General features: G+C 49.1%; 1 pseudogene; it reads right to left on the bottom strand.

Annotated features, from left to right (window-relative positions):
* Positions 1-22050: 22050 nt before the first annotated feature.
* LOC115892514 lies at positions 22051-22139 on the bottom strand (annotated as a pseudogene).
* Positions 22140-22413: the final 274 nt, after the last annotated feature.

The raw sequence follows: 22413 nt of genomic DNA on the forward strand, positions 1-22413 counted from the left end.
TTGGCATGTGGCTCATCTCAGACTCTGTCTTCACATGGCCTTCTCCTCTATGTAGGTATGTCTTCTCCTCTCTCTGTCTGTCTCTCTCCCCTCTCATAAGAACACCTGTAATGTCATTTAGAGCCTACTTGGACAATTCACGTTAACCACCTCCTCTTAAGAACCTTAACTTAATCACATCTTTTGCCGTATGAGATAATGCTCACAGGTGTCAGGGATTCCTGTGGGTATCTTTTTTTTTTTTTAATTTTATTTATTTTTGAGACAGGGCCTCACTCTGTCACATGGGCTGGAGTACAGTGGCATGACTGTAACTTACTGTAGCCTCAAACTTCTGGGCTCAAGTGATCCTCCTGCCTCAGCTTCCTGAGTAGCTAGGACAACAGGCACCATCAGCACACCCAGCTAATTTGTGAATTTTTTGTAGAGATGGCATCTCACTATGTTGCCCACTATGTTGTTCAGGCTGGTCCTGACCTTTTAGGCTCAAGTAATCCTCCTGCCTCAGCCTCCCAAAGTGCTGGGATTACAGGTGTGAACCACCATGCCCAAAATAAAGATATGGATATCTTTTGAGGTACCATTTTTGGCCTCCCCCAGACCTCACCACCCCACATTACTATCGTCTTTACGATGGCTTTTAGACTGTGGGGGAAGGGGCAGCAGCCAGGAATCTTTCCTTATTCCATCCTGGAAGTAGAGGGGAAACTGGAGGTAGGAAGGGAAGAGATGGTCTTCTTACTCTGGACTCACGTGTTTTTGCTTATGTTCTTACTGAGTTGTCCCAACTGGATTATCAGATAGGGATTCATATTCCAATATTACGGAATTATGGGTGAAGAAACTGAGGCTCATAGATGAAATAACTTGCCCAAGAAACTCGCCCAGCTAATGGGTGTCAGAGTCAGGATTCAAAGCCAGGTTGGTCTGGCTCTGAAATCCATACTGATTCCACTGTCCTGGGGATGACAATGGGAAACCCACAGTGAAGGTTCCAGCTCTGCCCTGCTGCTATCACTGCCTCTGCCTTCTACTGTAAGTGCACACTGAGAGTTCACAGCTTCTTTGAAACAGCACCCTGTCTTTGGCCCTCGAGAACCCTGGATGCATTCATGGCTGTCAGATCTCTTGGGGAAGGCAGTCACTGGGAGACAGGGTTCTGGTTTACCCTTGTCTATACTGGCTGAAGCCATGCAGAGAGGAATGGGTATAGGGAGGCCCTTCTCTCCTGGGAGGTAGGATACTTCAGTTGAGTTCTGTATTAATCTGTTTTCACGCTGCTGTGAAGACATACTAAAGACTGGGTAGGCCGGGCGCGGTGGCTCACGCCTGTAATCCCAGCACTTTGGGAGGCCGAGGTGGGTGGATCAGGAGGTCAGGAGATCGAGACCATCCTGGCTAACACAGTGAAACCCCATCTCTACTGAAAAAAAAAAAATACAAAAAATTAGCCGGGCGTGGTGGCGGGCGCCTGTAGTCCCAGCTACTCGGGAGGCTGAGGCAGGAGAATGGCGTGAACCTGGGAGGCGGAGCTTGTAGTGAGCCAAGATTGCGCCACTGCACTCCAGCCTGGGCAACATAGCGAGACTCCATCTCAAAAAAAAAAAAAAAAAAAAATTAAAAAAAAAAAAAAGACTGGGTAATTTATAAAGAAAAGAAGAGGCCATGTGCGGTGGCTGAAGCCTGTAATCCCAGCACTTTGGGAGGCCAAGGCGGGCGGATCACAAGGTCAGGAGTTCGAGACCAGCCTGGGCAACATGATGAAACCTTGTCTCTACTAAAAATACAAAAATTAGCCAGGCGTGGTGGCACTCACCCGTAATCCCAGCTACTCAAGAGGCTGAGGCAGGAAAATCATTTGAACCTGGGAGGCTTAGGTTGCAGTGAGCTGAGATCGTGTCACTGCACTCTAGCCTGGGCGACAGAGTGAGACTCCATCTCAAAAAAAGAAAAGAAAAGAAAAGAAGTTTAATTGACTCACAGTTCTGCATGGCTAGGGAGGCCTCAGGAAACTTACAATCATGGCAGAAGGCGAAACAGTCATGTCTTATATGGCATCAGGTGAGAGATGTGAGTGCCCAGCGAAGGGGGAAGCCCCTTATGAAACCATCATATCTCATGAGAACTAACTCACTATCACACTATCATGAGAACAGGATGGGGGAAACCACCCCCATGATTCAATTATCTCTACTTAGTCCCTCCCATGAAACGTGGGGATTACGAGTACTACAATTCAAGATGAGATTTGGGTGGGGACACAGCCAAAGCATATCAAGGTCCAAGCTGGACAACCTCTGTGAGTGATCTCTGGCAGTCTGTTTCACATTCTGGGCCTCAGTTTCCTCATCTGTCAAATGGGAGGACTCAGTTAATCTGTAAGATTATGTTCAAGTCCTGAACTACTATGATTTAAAATATTATCATGACACAAGCCCTCGTATTCGCACAGCCTTCTCTGTTTCACTCATTGCTTACCATTCCACCAACACTGACTTCCATGGGCATGTGCTTAAGTATATGTTGGGCAGTGCTGGGCAGTAGCGGCACAGAGAGATGGAGGCCATCGCCCTTGGGAACGACTAGGGCAGGTACAGATGCAGATAAAAAAGGAGGGGTAAGTAAGAGCGTGTACAGGTTGAACAAAGAACCCTAGGTGCTGAGGACGGAGCTGAGGGGGAGGGATAGTGCTGCACGTGACCCCAATCCCATCAAGTGGAAAAGCCATCTTTGCCTCCATTTTACCGATAAGGAAGATAAGGAAACTAAGGCTCAGAGAGAGAAATGACTGCTCAGAGGCACATAGCCAAGAAGTGGCCACGCCTGCCTTCATGCTGGTGTTTGTCTTTTGGCACAGTTTGCTACCCTATAGGGGATATTGGGATGGAAGACCAGGGAAGGAATCTGAGCCATCCTTGAAGATACCTGCAAGGAGTACTGTTTAGTGGGGAGGTGGACACATCAGCATGCTACTCTGGATTTTCAGGAATGACAGTTTGGCCACCTTGTAGATGTCAGGCCTTGGGCTGGGGGCCGAATCAGAGGGTTTCCTGGCCCAAGGGAGCTGCAGCCTGACCACACTAGGGTCAGAGCAGTGACAAACTGCAAGAAGCCCCAGCCTCGGCGGGCCTAGGGTTTTCTATCCAAATGAATTCATGGACGTGCATTCACTCATCCGCTTATCCACTTAGTCTTTCTGAATGCTGGTCTGAGCACTGAGCATCTGGGCCTGTAGCCTGTCTGCATCTGTGTTCGTGCTGTTGCTCAGTGGCCTCGACACCTCCAGGGCAGGGCCTGGTCTCACTCTTCTTTACCTGACATAGAAGAGACTGGGCCAGACTATTTGGCGCCTCAGAGCCTCTCTCTGCTGTTGTCAGGGATCCCTTTCCAGGAATGGGGGCTCTAGGCCAGGCTGCCAGGGTAGGAGGGCGTGGCCATGTGGGCCCCTCTCTCCAGGTCGGCTGATAAGCTCCAAAGCAGTCGGGACAGAGGGCCTCGGAGCACAGCCTTCAGCCACCCAGTGCCCCACGGTACTAATGAGGTAGCCACCCCCACGCCCCAACGCTGGGATGGGAGACCTGGCCTCTTAGCTCTCTGTTCTTCCTCTCTATCCTGGGTGGTCCTGCCCATTTGTTAGCTTTGGTGGGGGGATGGGGGATTCCTCCGCAAAGGACTGAGCTGTGGGGGTCCTGGGGGAGGGCAGCTGATCCCAGTAGAGAGGACACTTCCCTCCCAAAGTGCCTTTGTTCCCCAAGAGTCTGACCCAATTCTTCTCTTCCATCTGCCCCTGGATTGCCCTGCACAGAGAACAAAGGGCCCCGGGGAAAGGGGTGGGGGAAGAGCAAGGAGGATCTCAGAGGGTCATTCTAGGGTTCACTCTCCAGCACCCCTTGACAGGATCTCTTGCGTGTGGGGAGCACAAGCCGACTTGTGCACGTGTGTGAGGTCAGGCGTGGACAGGTCCGTGGGACCACACGTACAGGCACGCGCACGGGGATAGTGTGAGTTCCATGGAAGCATCCTGTGGTAGGTAACCCGTGACGGCGACACCACAGATGGCGTGCGGAGGCTCTTATGGCCCCCAACCTCCACCAGGCCAGCCCTCCTCTCTTCCTTTGATGTGGACAAGACTGCTTTTTAACGTTGCGGAAAAAGCCACTTGGAGATCAGCCCATACAGGGGGACTCCTCTCGTCTCTTAGGGAAGAAATTCCGGGGCGCAGAGTCGCGCACCGAATATCTATGCATCCGAATTCCAACTCCGCTCAGAAGCCTGGGGCGGACTCCCCTCCCCACCCAGCGAGCGGGCATGCGGCCGGGACCTGGGTGAGGATTTCCTCGCCAGCCCTCTTTAGCAGAGCTGTGCATCTCACGACTCCCTGCGCGACCCCCGGCCAGGCCCTATCTGTGTCTCGGCTTCGGGCATCTGGTCAGCAAAACCGAGTGTGCTGCTTTCCTCCGGCCGCGGCTCCGCTGGGGAGGCTGCGGCAGGGGGAGGCTCGGCAGAGCGCAGGCCGCGGCCTACTGTGCCCAGCAGTCTCCGCCGCACTCCCCTTTGGGGCCCCGGCTCCCCGCCCGACAGGTATCGGGCAGCCCCGCCCCGCCGCCGACACACACAGGCAGCTTTGTTACCTGCCCCAGCGCGCCCGGCCTACGAGCGCTACGTGCCGCCGGCCCGCGGCCCCCTCACTCCCTTCCCTCCCCTCCCTGCCCCCGCCCCACATTCCCGGGCCTGGGGCTGCGGCAGCTCCTGCCGAGTCTTTGTGAAGCCGGACTCTGGCATCCCTCGCCTGCGTGGGCTTTTGGGGTTGAAGTCCTAGCTCCCATCGCCCACTTCATCTCGCCCCTTTCCCTGCTCGGCCACCCTCAAAGAAGCCAGACTTCGCCTTCCCGTTGCCTGCGACCCCCCTGCTTGCAATGGCAGCCTTCCCCACCCTCACTCGCACCCTAAGGCCCATTTTAAAGGCTGCTTCTCAGAAGCCTCCGCTGATTCCCAGTTTTAATCACTCTCCCTGGGGCACCCGCTTTGCCCTGATCGCTTGTTTTTGAACCCCTCCAGGTCCTGGGCGGGGCCAGCATACTGCCTGGGCGCACAGGAAAGTCTTCCGTGGATGATAGGATGAGTGAAGCTGGAGACCCACAGGAATGGAAACCGAGGTCTCCCAAGTCCAGCGTGGAGTCCCGTCCACTGCTAGGACTGATGTCTGAGCTTCCCTCTCGGGACTCCGTGTGTGCCCTGAGGCCCTTCATTCGCGTGTCCATACCCAGCCACACTGCACACCCGGTACCTCTGGCCTCCCAGCCTTTGCTCAGGCTGCACCTTCTGCCAGACACACTCTCCAGCCACGAGGGCAAAGCCGGCCTCTCCAAGGGCCATCTCTCCTGGAGAAGCCGTGCCTGATCTTTGGGGCTTTGTGGTAATCAGTTCACCTGACTTTTTGTTCCAAAAGCTTTACATGTAAGTTACATTTGCCCTTCACTGCAACCCTGCAAGGTAGTGATGCGATGTGGCCTGAAAGTCGCTGGCCTGGGATTTGACCTTGATTCTAGAATGACGTCAGACTTCACAAGACATCAAAGACGGATTCTTTCTTCCACCGCGTGCTGTGGCCTTTCTCTCTCAGGCCTTCCCTCAAGGACAGCTGTTCCTCCCCACCTAGCCGCATCTCTCTTGCTTTCAAGCTGGAGCAGGGTGGGGTTGGGATTCTTGCTCTAGGGCTAGGCCAGGGGCTGGGTCCCCTGTGGCTTTGGGCCTCCTTGAAGAATTTCGAGGGAGGATGTGCAGGGCTGGGGAGAGGTGAGACAGGAATGTGGGGCTCCGGAGGGAAAGCAGTCAAAAGTGGAGAGGGCCTCCGGAGGTGGCTTTCCCAGGGCCCTGGGAAGCAGGGGTCTGTTTGAATGACAAAGGTTCCCTGGAGAGCAAAGGAAAGCTCTAGAGGATAGGAATGCGGGAGGAGGAGGGTCAGAAGGGTGGGGAGGAAGCTGCCCGTGGGCTCCCATCTGCAGCGGCCCTTTCAAGTCCTGCTAAACCCTTAACAATAAGAGGAACTGACCAGTGGACACACGCAAAGGATGATTAACGTAGTTCACTGAAGAAATACAAAAACCTGTGAAAACGCTAGAAATCCCAAAGTACAAATGAAAAAAAAAAGAGTCTGCTTTTTCCTATCTATAGAACTGGTCAAGATAATAGAAGTGACAACACCAGATGTTGGTGAGGTGTGGGAAAGGGAGTGTTTTTTTCATTGCTGAGGAGGTAAATTGTACCAATTTTCTGCAGGACTATGTCACAGTATGTACAAAAGCCTTTAAAAGAATTAGAATTTGACTTAGCAATTCTGTTTCCGGGGCATATCCTAAAATCAAAGATTATTTATCCCAGCCTTATTTATAACTGGGAAAAATTGGAAATTCTCTAAATGTTCAACGACAGAGAATTGGGTAAGTAGGTTATGCCTCATTCACAGACTGAAGACTGCAGAAATTAACTGTCATGTTCTTGAATATGAAAGACATGGGAAACACTGAAGATAAGCTGGAAGTGAAAAGAGGAAGTTGTAAAACAGCATGACTCCAATTTTATACAGTGACTATATAAATAATATCTACCATGCAAAGTGCTGAACTGGAAGCCAGTCCCAATTTCCCATTTGAGCATCACAGCAGCCCTGAAAAGAAGATTCTAGTAACTGCATGGAAAAATATATATATATATGGAATATATATATTTTTTGCATATATGTGTATATATATGAGGAAATTCAACAAAATGTTAACAGCAAGGGGAGAGGGCATGTGTTTTTACTTTTTTCCTTTATGCTTTCTAATCTTTTCCCAATTTTCTTTTTTTTGTGTGTGAGATGAGTTCCACTCTCATTGACCAGTCCAGAGTGCAATGGCACGATCTTAGCTCACTGCAACCTCCACCTCCCAGGTAGCTGGGATTACAGGTGCTGGCCAACACGCCCAGCTAATTTTGTGTTTTCAGTAGAGACGGGGTTTCACTGTGTTGGTCAGGCTGGTCTCCAACTCCAGACCTCAGGTGATCCACCCACCTTGGCCTCCCAAAGTGCTGGGACTACACACCCAGCCCCAATTTTCTTCAATAAAAATTATAATGAAGACATTACAAAATTTGAAATCACAAAAATCATTTGTTCAAAAATATCTTTAGGATCCCCTGTTTTGGGGGTGGGTGGCAGTTTTCTGTTTATTAATGTACTGGGGTTGCCATAACAAAGTACTACACATTAAGGGGCTTAAACAACAAAAATGTATTATCTCACAGTTCTGGAGGCTGGAAGTCTGACATCAAGGTGTTGGCAGGGTTAGTTCCTTTGGAGGGCTGTAAGGGGAGAAACTGTTCCACGCCTCTCTGGCATGGAATATGCCAGGTGAATTCTGGTAGCTTCCCATGTTCTTTGTCTTGTTTCTTCTTGTGTCTCTTCCCATCTTTTTTCCTCTATGCTTGTCCACCACCTTGTCCAAATTTCTGTGCCCCCCAAGCCGGTTTTTTTTTTTTTTTTTGAGATGGAGTTTTGCTCTTATTGCCCAGGCTGGAGTGCAGTGGCGCAATCTCGGCTCACCACAACCTCTGCCTCCCAGGTTCAAGCGATTCTCCTGACTCAGCCTCCCGAGTAGCTGGGATTACAGGGATGCACCACCACAGTCGGCTAATTTTGTATTTTTAGCAGAGACGGGGTTTCACCATGTTGGTCAGGCTGGTCTCAAACTCCCAACCTCAGATGATCCGCCTGCTTCGGCCTCCCAAAGTGCTGGGATTATAGGCGTGAGCCACCACGCTCGGCCCCAAATTTCCCCTTTTTATAAGGATACCAATTATATTGGTTTAGGGGCCACCTTAATGGCTTCATTTTAACTTGATTACCTCTGTAAAGACCCTGTCTCTAAATAAAGTCATATTCTATGGTACAAGGGGTTAGGACTTCAACTTATGAATTGAGAGCAAAAGGGCATAAAATTTGCTCCCTCTGAGATGGGTGTGGCAGGGAGGGAAGTCCTCTGTAGGGGTAAGAGTCTATGTTGCACCACTGTGTGACCTTGGAGAGGTTGTTTAGACTGGGGCTGATATTACTCACCCTCCAGAGTTGTAGTGAATGAGGGTAAGCGCAAAAAAGTCTCTTTCCCGGGTTGGTCATCCCTAGGAAGTATCTTATCTGTCCCTTGTTCCTTATCAACATGGATGGCTGGAAGAGCACTGGCCCAAGGACATCATGTAGAGCTGAGTTTGAGTTCTAACCCCGTCTCTAGCTGTGTGGTCCCTGTAAGCCTCTGTTTCCTCATTTGTGAGATAGGAAAAGTATCTATTCCCATTGAGTTATTGTAGCTAGAAGATAGAGATAAGATGAGGAAAGACAATGGCAGTAAGAATGTTATAGAAGACACCAGGCAGTGGGAGGCATCAGCCTGATTAGTCTGAGGTAGCTGGCCTCTCCTTTAGGAAGTTTTCCTTGAACCCCACAACTTGGATTAGATGCTCCCTGCCATCCTGGGCTCCCACAGTCTCCTCTGCTACCCTCCACACCCCACCCCTCTCTTATGGCACTTGTCACACCCTACCATAGCTGTCTCTCTAGAATTATAGAAGGTTCCCTGAAGGAAGAGAGCATCAACTCTGCATGCCCTTTAAAGTAGCAAATATGAACGAAAAAATAGTAAAACCCACTGCTGGCAGTGTTGCAGGTGTTGAGGCTCAGAACATGATAGCCCAATGTATGGCACTTTGGCATGCTGAGTACTTGAACTCGAAGTGAAGCAAAATATCCAGTCCCTGTGTCTCCTGCTCCTCTTTCTCCCTTGAAGCACATCAGAGAAAACAGAATTCCTGTTCCCCAAAGCACGTCATAGAAACTAGAACCTCTCTCCCCCTAAGTCAGCCATAAAATCTAGAAAGGTTACACCCTCCCTTTTCCCTTGCCCCTTGAAGACCTTCATCCCAGAGGGGTCCTGCCCCATATGCTGGAGAAAGGAATGCTGCACAAAGAGACCAAAAAGAATCTGGACAGTCTTTGCTGGATCTCCCCGCTCAGTCTGTTACCGTGAGGTCATGCCTCTTTGTCCAATCACATCTCCACATGGCTGTTCATTCTTCACTGAACCCAAACACAAAAGACAGTTTTCTCTGGGTTTTTGGGTCTTTATTTCTGAAGGCTCCTACGCCATGTAAAACTTTGATTCAATAAATTTGTTGTGCTTTTTTCTTGTTAATCTGTCTTTTATTATAAGAATAACCTTGCTTGGTACGGTGGCTCATGCCTGTAATCCCAGCACTTTGGGAGGCTGAGGCAGGTGAATCATCTGAGGTTGGGGGTTCAAGACTAGCCTGACCAACATGGAGAAACCCTGTCTCTACTAAAAATACAGAATTAGCCGGGCGTGGTGGTGCATGCCTGTAATCCCAGCTACTTGGGAGATTGGGCAGGAGAATCGCTTGAGCCTGGGGGACGGAGGTTGCGGTGAGCCGAGATTATACCATTGCACTCCAGCCTGGGTGACAGAGTGAGACTCTGTCTCAAAAAAAAAAAAAAAAAAAAAAAAACCTTATTATGGATGAGGAAAGGTATCATACGTTTCCTGTATACATAGTGGTGATGTGAACAAACACACTCTTTCTGGACAACTATTTAGCAGTTCTAATAAAAGCCACACACCTAAGTATAACCTCTGACCAAGAGAAACTGGTTTGGGGAATATATTTCAAGTATCTAATGCAAAGGTGAAAAAAAAAAAGAAAAAAGAACTTACTGTATAAAGATATTTTTAGCTGACTACGTGTCATGAAGAAGAGTGGAAAAATAATGGTGCAATGAATTTGTAAACTGCAAATGATGGCGGCTTGATCCACACTGTGACAATTCAGCACAGTCCAGGAAGCATTAACTGAGTACAGAGGAGGTATGAGGTCCTGGATTCCACTCTGGGAACCCACACAGGTCCCTGCACCAACCAGGCAGGTAGACAATGACCATATAGTGTGAGCAGATGAGAGGAGTGGGGGCGAGCACAAGTGGAGAAGTTAACTCATGGGAAGGAGGGTCAGGAGAGCTTCTTGCAGGGGGAGATACCTGAGCTGGCTTCAAGTGGACTGTGGTGGAAAGAATAAACAACCTAGATGAAGGTGGGGGGGCATTTGCGAAATGGCAAATAATAGGTGTGGCTGGAGGATGGAATACATGCGGGCTTGATAAGGCTGGAGAATATGGCCAGAGGCTAGATCATCAAGGGCCTTGAATGCCAGTTTGTGCTTTACCCAGCAGAAGTGGAGAAGCCCACAGACATCCTGAAAGAGGTGAGCAAGAGGATCATCTTTTTGATTTAGGAAGATCATGAGGTCACCATTTGGAGGATGGACTGGAAAGGCCAGCAGGCAAGGGGAGACTGTTGCAGGGTCCAGGTGAGACATGGTGACAAGGCCTGGGGATGGAGAGAGGGAGGCAAGGTCATGAGATATGAGGCAAAAGAGACAGATAACCCTTGGTGACGCACAGGATACTGGGAGAGAAGCAGAAGCAGGATTGTGGCAGGCAGTGCCAGCAACTGAGGAGGGAACATGAGAGGAGGAGCCCGTTTTTGGGGAAAAGGGATGAGTCCAGTTTGGTATCTGTTGGGTTTGAAGCACCCATGGTGAGAGGTGACAATGTGCTAGCAGCCCTCACTCTCAGCGCTTCCTCGGCCTCGGCGCCCACTCTGGCGGCGCTTGAGAAGTCCTTCAGCCCGCCACGGCACCGTTGGGAGCCCCTCTCTGGGCTGGCTGAGGCCAGGGCTGCCTCCCTCTGCTTGCAGGGAGGTGTGGAGGGAGAGGCGCGGGCAGGAACCGGGGCTGCGCTCGCGGACCAGTGTGAGTTTCGGCAGGAGCGGGCGTGGGCTCGGCGGGCGCCGCTTAGGGAGCAGCCGGCAGGCACCGCCGGCCCAGGGCAGTGAGGGGCTTAGCACCGGGGCCAGCAGCTGCGGAGGTTACGCCGGGTCCCCCAGCAGTGCTGGCCCGCCGGCACCACACTCGAATTCTCGCCGGGCCTTAGCTGCTTCCCCGCAGGGCAGGGCTGGGACCTGCAGCCCGCCATCTCTGAGCTCCCCCGCTGCGGTGGGCTCCCGCGCGGCCTGAGCCTCCCTGACGGGCGCCGCCCCCTACTCCGTGGCCCCCGGTCCCATCGACAGCCCAAGGACTGAGGAGTGCAGGCGCTGCTTGGGACTGGTGGGCAGCTCCGCCTGCAGCCCTGGTGCAGGATCCACTGGATGAAGCCAGCTGGGTTCCTGAACTGGATGGGCACTTGGAGAACTTTTATATCTAGCCTGAGGATCGTGTGTGCACCAATCAGCACTCTGTGTCTAGCTCAGGGTTTGTAAATACACTAATCAGTACTCTGTGTCTAGCTCAATGTTTGTGAATACACTCTGTATCTAGCTAACCTAGTGGGGACTTGGAGGACTAGCACTGTGTGACTCTGTCTAGCTCAAGGGTTGTAAATGCACCAATCAGCACTCTGTGTCTAGCTCAAGGTTTGTGAATACACTCTGTATCTAGCTAACCTAGTGGGGACTTGGAGGACTAGCACTGTGTGACTGTGTCTAGCTCAAGGATTGTAAATGCACCAATCAGCACTCTGTGTCTAGCTCAAGGTTTGTAAATACACCAATTGGTACTCTGTATCTAGCTAACTCTCTAGCTAACTAGCACTATGTGACCGTGTCTAGCTCAAAGATTGTAAACGCACCAATCAGCACTGTCAAAACGGACCAATCAGCTCTCTGTAAAGTGGACCAATCAGCTCTCTGTAAAGTGGACCAATCAGCAGGACGTGGGTGGGGCCAGATATAGGAATAAAAGCAGGCTGCCGGCGCCACCAGTGGCAACCTGCTCTGGTCCCCTTCCATACTGTGGAAGCTTTGCTTTTTTGCTCTTTGCAATAAATCTTGCTGCTGCTCACTCTTTGGGTGCACGCTACTGTTATGAGAATGTAACACTCACCGCAAAGGTCTGCAGCTTCACTCATGAAGCCAGTGAGACCACGAACCCACTGGGAAGAATGAACAACTCCAGAGGCACTGCCTTTAAGAGTTGTAACACTCACTATGAAGGTCTGCAACTTCACTCCTGACAGTGAGACCACGAACCCACCAGAAGGAAGAAGCTCCAGACACATCTGAACGTCTGAAGGAACAAACTCCGGACACACCATCTTTAAGAACTGTAACACTCACTGTGAAGGTTGGAGGCTTCATTCTTGAAGTCAGTGAGACCAAGAACCCACCAATTCCGGACACAATGGGGCACCCAGATGGACAGGGCAGCAGGCAGCTGGGTATATGAATCTGGAGCTCAGGAGAGAGGACTGGGCAGAAGATTAAGTTTGGAAGGAATAGACTAGAGGTATGAATTGGAACCTGGGGCCACCAGAGCCCACCCTGGGAAAGTGTTTAGTAGGTGGGAAGTGTCTGGACAGTGCCCACTGTAAAGGGTCCGAGGAGCAACGGGCACTTTGGAAGGGATCTTGAGAAAGATCCAAGAGTTGAAAAACCGGGAAGATGTGCCTCACAGAAGCCCAGGGAGGAAAGGGCAAAAGGGGAGCAAGAGCAACAGTATTTTAAGTGTTCAGTTTTTGCAAATTAAAACCACAATGAGGTGCCACCTTGCCTTAATGCAAGAATGACCATAATTAAGTCAAAAGACAATAGATGTTGGCATGGATATGGTGAAAAGGGAACACTTTTACATGCTGGTGGGAATGTAAATTAGTACAATCACTCTGGAAAACAGTATGGGGATTCCTTGAAGAACTAAAAGTGGATCTACTACTTGACCCAGCAGTCCAACTACTAGGTATGTGCCCAAAGGAAAAAAAGTCATATGAAAACGACACCTGCACACACATGTTTTTAGCAGCACAATTTGCAATTGCAAAGATAAGGAACCGAACTAAGTGCCCATCAACCAAGTGGATAAAGAAAATGCGGTATATATACACCATGGAATACTACTCAGCTATAAAAAGGAATGTGGTATATATACACCATGAAATACTTCTCAGCTAAAAAAAGGAATGTTGTTTTGCAGCAACTTGGATGGAGCTGGAGGCCATTATTCTAAGTGAAGTAACCCAGAAATGGAAAACCAAATGTACATCCTTACTGATAAGTGGGAGCTAAGTGGCCAGGCCTGGTGGCTCACGCCTGTAATCCCAGCACTTTGGGAGGTCGAGGCGGACAGATCATGAGGTCAAGAGTTAGAGACCAGCCTTGCCAACATGGTGAAAGCCTGTCTCTACTAAGAATACAAAAATTAGCTGAGTGTGGTGGCACGTGCCTGTAATCCCAGCTGCTCAGGAGGCCGAGGCAGGATAATTGCTTGAACCGGGAGCCGGAGGTTGCAGTGAGCCGAGATTGCGCCACTGCACTCCAGCCTGGGTGACAGAGCAAGACTCCATCTTGTGGGGAAAAAAAAAAGTGGGAGCTAAACTATGAGGATGAAAAGGCGTAAGAATGATATAATGGACTTTGGGGACTCGGGTGGGAAGCTTGGGAGGGGGTGAGGGATAAAAGACTACATATTGGGTACAATGTACACAGCTTGGGTGAACTAAAATGTCAGAAATCACCACTAGAGAACTTATCTATGTAACCAAAAACCACCTGTACCCCAAAAACTATTGAAATAAAAAATATCCATTTCTGAGTGAAGACCTCAATAACTGCCTTTTTGCTGTCAGAGGACACCCCACCCCCACCAGGACTTCCTGGGCTCCCTGTCTCTTCAGCTGGAACTCTGAACACCCCAACAACCTGTGTGTCCTTCACTAGCCCCAAGGCCTTTCTGGGTCTCAGTTTCTTCCCCTGTCCAAGTAACACTGATTGCTCTGCCTGTCCTCCAGCAGTAATCAGTGCTTCAGATGAGAAACTGATGAAAGTGGTTTATAAACTGCCCAAATGATCTCTGGTTCAGCCCTTTCAAATCTCAGGTCTTCCACCAGAGGCTTGGTTGGTTTTGTTTTCTCTTGTCATGGTGGCTCCTTGGCACACACTTCTCTCCTCAGGCCATGTCTCTGTTCCGACCTGCTTGGTGGTAGCTGGTCTGTGGCTGGCCTATCCTGGGGTTTACTGACTCATCCATTCAGCCCTGATTTATTGATAGCAACTCAGTCCTGGGGCCAGCTCCTTGCTTCATTGTTCCTCCCTCTCCTATATCTTTAAGATCTTCTCCTGTCTTTCTCATCTTTTTTTCCCCAAGAGACTCAAGAATACACCATATTTTAAAACAGGAACAAAAATCTGTCTTCTGCTTCTCGTCCTCCTCCAGCTCTCCCTTCATCTGCATCCCCCTTTAACCAAGTGTCTCAAATAATCATCTAGGGTGGTCCTGGTGGCTCACACCTATAATCCCAGCACTTGGGGAGGCTGAGGTGGGAGGATTGTTGGAGCCCAGAAATAGTAGACCAGCCTGGGCAATATACGGTGACCCTGTCTCCACAAAAAACTTTTAAAAATTAGCTGGGCATGGTGGTGTGTGCTTGTAGTCCCAGCTACTCACTATATGGGAGGCCAAGGTGGGAGGATCACTTGAGCCTGGGAGGTGGAGGTTACAGTGAGCTGAGATTGTGCCACTGCACTCCAGTCTGGAGACTGTCTCAAGGCTGGGCATGGTGGCTCATGCCTGTAATCCCAGCACTTTGGGAGGCTAAGGCAGGCGGATCACAAGGTCAAGAGTTCGAGACCAGCCTGATCAACAGGGTGAAACCCCGTCTCTACTAAAATTATAAAAATTACCCGGGCATGGTGGCGCACGCCTGTAATCCCAGCTACTTGGGATTAAAGAATCGCTTGAACCCAGGAGGCAGAGGTTGCAGTGAGTAGAGATCGTGCCACTGCACTCCAGCCTGGGCAACAGAGCGAAACTCTTTCTCAAAAAAAAAAAAAAAAAAAAGACCTTGTCTCAAAAAAATATATATGTAAAATAATCATCTATGTTTCTTCACCTCCTCTTTGTTGATCCTCTGCAATCTGGCTTCCACTCCCACCTCTCCACTGAAACTCTTTGTAATGAAAATTGTAGTGGGTTGAATAGTGGCCCCCAAATGACATGTCCAAGTCCTAATCCCGGGAACCTGTGAATGTGACCCTAGTTGGACGAAATAGGTATCTGCCAGTGTAATTAAGAATCTCAAGATGAGGCTGGGCGCAGTGGCTCACGCCTGTAATCCCAGCACTTTAGGAGGCTGAGGCAGGCAGATCACCTGAGGTTGGGAGTTCGAGACCAGCTTGACCAATATGGAGAAACCCTGTCTCTACTAAAAACACAAAATGAGCCGGGCATGGTGGCACATGCCTGTAATCCCAGCTACTCGGGAGGCTGAGGCAGGAGAAATGCTTGAACCCGGGAGGCAAAGGTTGCAGTGAGCCAAGATCGCACCATTGTACTCCAGCATGGGCAACAACAGCGAAACTCTGTCTCAAAACAAACAAACAACAACAAAAAAAGAATCTCAAGATGAGATCATCCTGGATTTAGGATGGGTCCTAAATGCAATAGCAAGTGTCCTTGTAAGAGCAAATCAGAGGGAGACTGGAGACAGAGACACAGAGCAGGATGGCCATGTGGACATAGAGTCAGAGATTAGAGCAGTACAGTTCTAAACCAAAACACCAAGGACTGCCAGTAGTCACCAGGAGCCAGGAGAGGGGCATTAGTCAGTGCCCCTTCAGAGCCTCCGAAGAGCCACCCCTACAGATACTGCCCTCCAGAGCTGTAAGAAAATATGCTTCCAAGCTGGGCACGGTGGCTCACACCTGTAATCCTAGCACTTTGGGAGGCTGAGGCAGGCGGATCACGAGGTCAGGAGTTCAAGACCAACCTGACCAACATGGTGAAACCCCATCTCTACTAAAAATACAAAAATTAGCCAGGCGTGGTGGCACGCGTCTGTAATCCCAGCTACTCAAGAGGCTGAGGCAGGAGAATGGCTTGAACCCAGGAGGCAGAGGTTGCGATGAACTGAGATTGTGCCACTGCACTCCAGCCTGGGCAACAGAGCAAGACTCTGTCTCAAAAAAAGAAAAAAAAAAATAAGCTTCCATTGTTCTAAGCCACTCAGTTTGTAGCAGTGTGTTATGGCAGCCGTAGGAAACTAGTATAGTAGTAATAATAGCAGCTAGCATTTATGAAGTGCCTACCCTGTGCCAGGCACAATTCTAAGTGCCCCCCCGAACCAAATGAAGTAGACACACAGTAATAGAAGCAAGATTAACACAACCCATTACTAGTGACTGACGGTTTGTCCCGTCTTTGGTATTTAAAAGTTGAACCTTACACTGAAGATTCCATAATACTGAATTTTATCTGAGGGTAAAAGAATAACGTTTTATTATTTTTCTCATTTACAGAGAAGGAGGCTGCAAGTCCAAAAACTTACATTGCCCGAGATCATACAGCGAATAGCTGTGGAGCTAGAGTTTTAGTCCTAGTAAGTCCTGTGTATGCGTTTAACTGATTTGCGCTTCTTCTGAGGCCACTGATGGAGAGGAAACCAGTGAGGCTGATGGGTGAACTGACCGAGACGTGGGTTTTGTACAACTGGAAGGATGGAAGAGGCCAAGGGACTTGTGAGTTAGAGAAAAAGATTCACCAGGATGGGGTTGGTAGGGTAGGTCTGGTCTAGAGGTGCTGAGAGATAGGGAGGAAGAGATTGGGGCCTTGATAACCTCATAGAACAGGTGTCCCTGGAGCAAGAAAACCAAAGGTATCTGTGGTCATCCAGGAAACACTGGAATCTAAGATCCCAGAACTGGGTAATGATAAGGTCTAGAACTGGCCATCGGGGTCATCAGTTGAACAAAAGTAAAGGAGAGTTTGTCAATAGACTCTGCTAGGTCGAGAAACCTGGAGGACAAAGGTGATGCTGAAGGAAGCAATAAACTGCTGTGGAGTTCAAAGCATTGAGTGATCACTCCTTGTGCTTATCATGAAAAACAATGAAACCTGAGTTGATTCTTGAACAACAGATGGGAGAGGACAGATGTGAAAGTGGGAAGCCTTTCAAGGTGAAGGGTATAGCCAGGCAAAGTCATGGAAGGGTGAAAGCAGGGGGCATATAGTTTCAAGTTGGTTGCACTTAAGGGTGCATGACACAGTGCACGGGGAATTATGCCTAGGCTTTGAAAGTGTCCTGATTTGGGCACCTCACAAAGCATATGCTGAATCAAGGATTTAGGTGCAAGTATTTTATTTGAAAGGATGTTGAAAGGAGCACTGTGAAGGAGTAGTGAAGAGAGACAGAGAAGAGAGGAAAGCCAATAAAAGATGAGTAAGTTGGGTAACTGGGGACCCTCTGAGAGACTCTGTATGACACACTTTAGAGTTGTTCCACAGAGAGGCAATGATGTTGGAGTATTTGTCTGCCTACTCGGGTAGGTCCAGAATTCTGGTGGTTGAGGGTTGCTCCCAGGGACATCAACTCTCTGGCTATTCAACCCTGCCCAGGTGGGTGAGCCAGCTCCAGCCACCAGAGAAAGCCCTGGGGAAAAGGACTGTGGATGCTTGAGGCATGAAACCACCAGTGTGTACAAGAATCCTTCACAAAATCTGTAGGTCACTTTCCAGATTGGCTAAGGGGCATGGGCAGGGTACCAATAGCAACTGTTTTAGACAGGAAAGTGAGAAGTGTTCATGGAAGCCCTGCAGTCCCACTAAAGTTTTGCTGTTTATTTTTTAGGCAATGAGAAGATCTCACCAGCTCCGGAATGTGCTGTGGGAAGAGGAGGTGAGATGGGGTGTAGTGGAGGCTGTGTGCACAGCAGGGCCCAGGGAGTGGGAAGATGGACGGGAGGGCACGGCCTGGTGAAAGACGATTGCAGGGTTTAAATGAACAGGATTTGGCAACTGATTGGGTGTGGCGCAGGTGTGGGGTGAATGAGCAGGGGAAAGACAGAATACCAAGAGCATGGTGCATCTCAGCAGGAATGAACATCTCTAGGACATGTCTTGTTTAGGAAGCATCAAGAGGGTGAAGCTAGCAGGGAACGCTACCTGCTGAACAGACCAGGAAATCTTTTCTGAGCATTAGTCAGTTGGATTTCTCTTACCTTTAGCTTCCTTAAAAATAATAATAAAGTCAATCTTTATTTGTTTTATTATTTATTTATTGAGATGGACTCTCACTCTGCTGCCCAGGCTGGAGTACAGTGGCACAATCTCAGCTCACTGCAACCTCCGCCTCCCAGGTTCAAGCAGTTCTCCTGTCTCAGCCTCCCACGTAGCTGGGACTACAGGCACATGCCACCACGCCTGGCTAATTTTTGCATTTTTAGTAGAGATGGGGTTTCACTATGTTGGCCAGGCTGGTCTCAAACTCCAGACCTCAAGTGATCTGCCTGCCTTGGCCTCCCAAAGTGCAGGAATTACAGGCGTGAGCCACCGCACCCAGCCTGTCACTGTCTTTCTCTTCTTGCAGCCACATGACCTTTGGTTAGTCCAGCTCTGCTGACCCTGATGGACTTTTTCCCTGTTTATTACAGGAATTGGGTCTCTTCGATTCATACCTCCCCATAGACTGGAAACTTCTTGAGGACAGATTATATCTGATTTATCTTCATATCCCCAGTACACAGCATATAATACACCTCAACGAATACTTGATGATGAGAATAATGATGATAGTTTCCATTTATTGGGTGTTTAATCTGGGTCAGACACTGTGGTGAGCTTTTCAATACATTATCTCATCTCATGATTGGTATATTAAAACTTCTTGGCTGGGCACAGTGGCTCATGCCTGTAATCCCAGCTGTTCGGGAGGCCAAAGTGGGCAGATCTCTTGAGGTCAGGAGTTCGAGGCCAGCCTGGCCAACGTGATGAAACCAAAAATTAGCCGGGAGTGGTGGCGGGTGCCTGTAATCCTGGCTACTCAGGGGGCTGAGGCAGGAGAATCACTTGAACCTGGGAGGTGAAGGTTGCAGTGAGCCGAGATCATGCCACTGCACTCCAGCCTAGGTGACAAAACGAGACTCCATCTCAAAAAACAACAAAAACAAAAACAAAAAAACTTCTTTGGTTGTGGGTAACAAAATTAAACTCAAACCGACTTAGGAAAAAATAAAAAAGATGTATAGCACCTAATTGAAAGTTCCATGACTCAGTCTAGCTTTAGGCTTGTCTGGAACCAGGCACTCAAACACTGTTTCAAGGAACCTTTTTCTCCATCTTGTGGCTTGGCTTTCTTCTGTACTGGCTTTCTTTTCAGAAAGATGTTCCTTGTACTTAGCAACCCCAGTAGAAAAACAGCATCTCTTCTTCAACACATTCAGCGAGGGGTCCATGACAGACCTTCAGTGCATCAGCTTGGGTATGTGCACAATTCTGGATCAATCATATAATCAGGGAGATCAAATTTGCTAACTGGCCACACTTAGGTTATATTCCCATCCCCACAGCCATGGGAAGGAGTCAGTCTACCAAAATTTAAAGGAAAATCAGGTGCTATCTTTGTCCAGACAATGAGCAGAAAGTAATAATAGCTACTTTCTATAATAGGTATCCTTGTTTTCCAGATAAAGAAACCGAGGCACAACAATAGGAAGTATCTTGCCAAACATTACTAGCAGGTGAAAAGGCAGGATTGAATTCAGGTGTCTTTCTCTAGAATCTGTGCTCCTCCAGGGCAACAGACAGGGTCTTTCTCATTTCTGGGTCCCCTCACTCACGACCCCCAAGATCTTATCCCACAGTGGGTCCTCGATTCCAGTGGTCCTCCAAGTGTGGTCCATGGACCATGCAAATTGGCTAACTCCTTGTTCCTAGACCACAGTGAGTTAAGTACCAAAATCCTGAGTAAAAATTTAGAAATGTTTTATAGTAATTTGGAATTGCCACAACATGCAAAGGCTGTGACCTGAAAAGATGGGTCTGAAATTGATTGTAGATAATTCGAGAAATACTGCTCTATTCAGTTATAGCTAGAAGGAAGACATGAGCCGTGGGCCTGCAGAGGAAAGCATAGGGGCTCCAATGGATCCACCACAGGGAGGCAGGGAGGCAGACTGCCCATTCTACCAGTCAGACGGTGGTCGCCACTTGCCCAGCCCAGAGAAGTCTTCCTAGGAACCCCACTATTACCATAGGCCGCCGCAGCTGATGAGCCTCTCCCACTTCACAAGAAAGGCAGGCAGGGAGGCTCAGGCCCAAGCAGCTCCAGTGCCCTTGGTTCTAGTCCAGCTGGATACTGGCTGATCCTGCCCAGGGCCTGCAGACACCTGGCACCGTCTGCCTGGGCCGCACCCATCCCATGCTTCCACACTGTGCCCAGAGGGAAAATGACGGCTGACACAGAACTTGTGGAAAAGCCACCCCAAAACTAGAGTTACTTTTTAAGCTGAAGTGGAAGGGTCAGCTCCAGGGACACGCTGCCACCTCCCATCTTGACATGGGCCTCCTTGAGTTGGCACCAGGATGTAGCATGCCTCCAACCCTTGCTTTCCCTTTGGTTGGACACTCTCCAATGCCAGGGTCATGCACCAACAGAGCAGCTCCAAGGAAGAGCATTTTCCAAAGCCCAGATGACTCAGGGTGGCGAATGTGACCAGAGGGGAGATTCAGCAGCCAGCTCAGACCTTTGTTTGGGAGTTAACGATTCCTCCACGCTGATTTCACCTGCCTATTCTATCGTGCCCGGTGCAGTGAAAACATCCCAGATACTTTGGATTACAAGGCCAGCTCTGCAATTTTGCTGAGTAACTGTAGGCTGCTCACATAATCTTTCTGTGTTTCAATGAGATGACTGCATTTGGAAAAAGTTGGATCACCCATATCACAGGCCAATTCTGGGGGCAAACTGAGGTAATGCTGTAAAGCACCTCCTGTGCACAAGCCCATGGAGCATGGGAGTGGATATGAGGATGTTCCCTCACCCCTTCCAGGAAGCTGGGAGCTGACAAGGACTCAGGCTCCGTCACTTCCAGTTGTGTGACCATGGGTAGGTTTCTTAGCTTCCCTGAGCCTTGATCATCTCATTTATAAAGAACAAAATACCCAACTGGCAAAGCTGGTGGTAGGAGTGAATGCAACTGAATATGCAGAAGAGCGTGGCACACAGTAGATACTCACTCTGTGCTCATTAATTTCACACATATTTATTGTTAATGCTAGGGACTAGGTCGACTAGGTCAGGCATTGAGCCTACTATGGTGAGCAAAGAAAGACATACCCTGTCTCTTCCCTAGGAATTTAGTAAAGGAAGTTAATTGTGAGTGAAACAGATAGGCATACAGATAATCAAATCACAACTGTGGCACCCACTACAAAGGTGAGGTGCTAAGTGCTAAGTGAAGATGGGACAAGACGTTCAGCTCACTTAATGAAGTCAGGAAGGGCCTCTCTGAGGCAGTAATAATTGAGCCAAGGTCTGAAGCATGAATGGGAAAGCATTCAGGATGAGGAACAACATGTGCCAGGCCCTGTAATGGGGAATCCCAGTTAGTTAAAGGGATTGAAAAGAGGCCAGCGTGATGAGAGACCAGAGAACAAGGTGGGGATGGGTTAAGGGAGGGCTGGAGAGGAGAGGAGAGGCCAGACCTCATAAGCCATATAGGCCATGCTATGGATTTCAGTCTTTGTCCATATTTTATAGTAAATGGGGATGAGGATTACGTGATCATACTTGCTTTCCAAATAGATCCCTCTGGCTGCAGCTCGGAGGTGAAGTGTGTGCATCAACATAATACAGTTGGCAGTCAGGAGACCATTGCTATGCTGTAGATGAGTGATTAAGGAGTTTGAGGCTAAGGTGGTGATGATGGAGATGGAGAGGAGGGGGTGGAGGCAGCTGTGTAGGTGAAATGGAAGGCGCTTTGTGCAGCATCACCTAAGCGTGTCAGGAACAATTCCTGATGGTACTACTGGAGGAGAAGTAGGTTTGGGGATAAGCCTATCAGTCTGGTTTTGAACAGATTGAATTTAGGATAGTTCTGAGACATCTGAGAGACAATGACCGTTTCCCATCAGGTTTGGTGAGAGGTAGCCCACTGGTATCATTTTAAAATAAAGACATTAAAAAGTATGGAACACATCACAAATTTGTGCATCATCCTTGAGCAGCTGTATCATTCCAATTTCAGTGTATGTGCTACTGAAGCAAGCACACCACTGGTACCTTTATCAAGGGCACTTTTAGTGAGTGATGGAGCAAGAAGCTCGTAATGGGAACAAGGACACTTGTGAGTGATGGAGATGTTCATTACTTTAATTATAGCGAGGGTTTCCCAGAGGCATACATACAGGAAAACTCATCAAATAGTACACTTTCAGTATGTGCAGTTTATTGTACATCAGTTATGCCTCCTTAGAGCTGTCAGAAAAGACAAGTGGGTGCTAGGGACATGGAGACAGTGCAGACAGCCCCTACCCCTGCAGTGG

Source organism: Rhinopithecus roxellana, chromosome 12 (genome assembly GCF_007565055.1).
Source record: "Rhinopithecus roxellana isolate Shanxi Qingling chromosome 12, ASM756505v1, whole genome shotgun sequence".
In the NCBI taxonomy this organism is placed as follows: Eukaryota; Metazoa; Chordata; class Mammalia; order Primates; family Cercopithecidae; genus Rhinopithecus; species Rhinopithecus roxellana.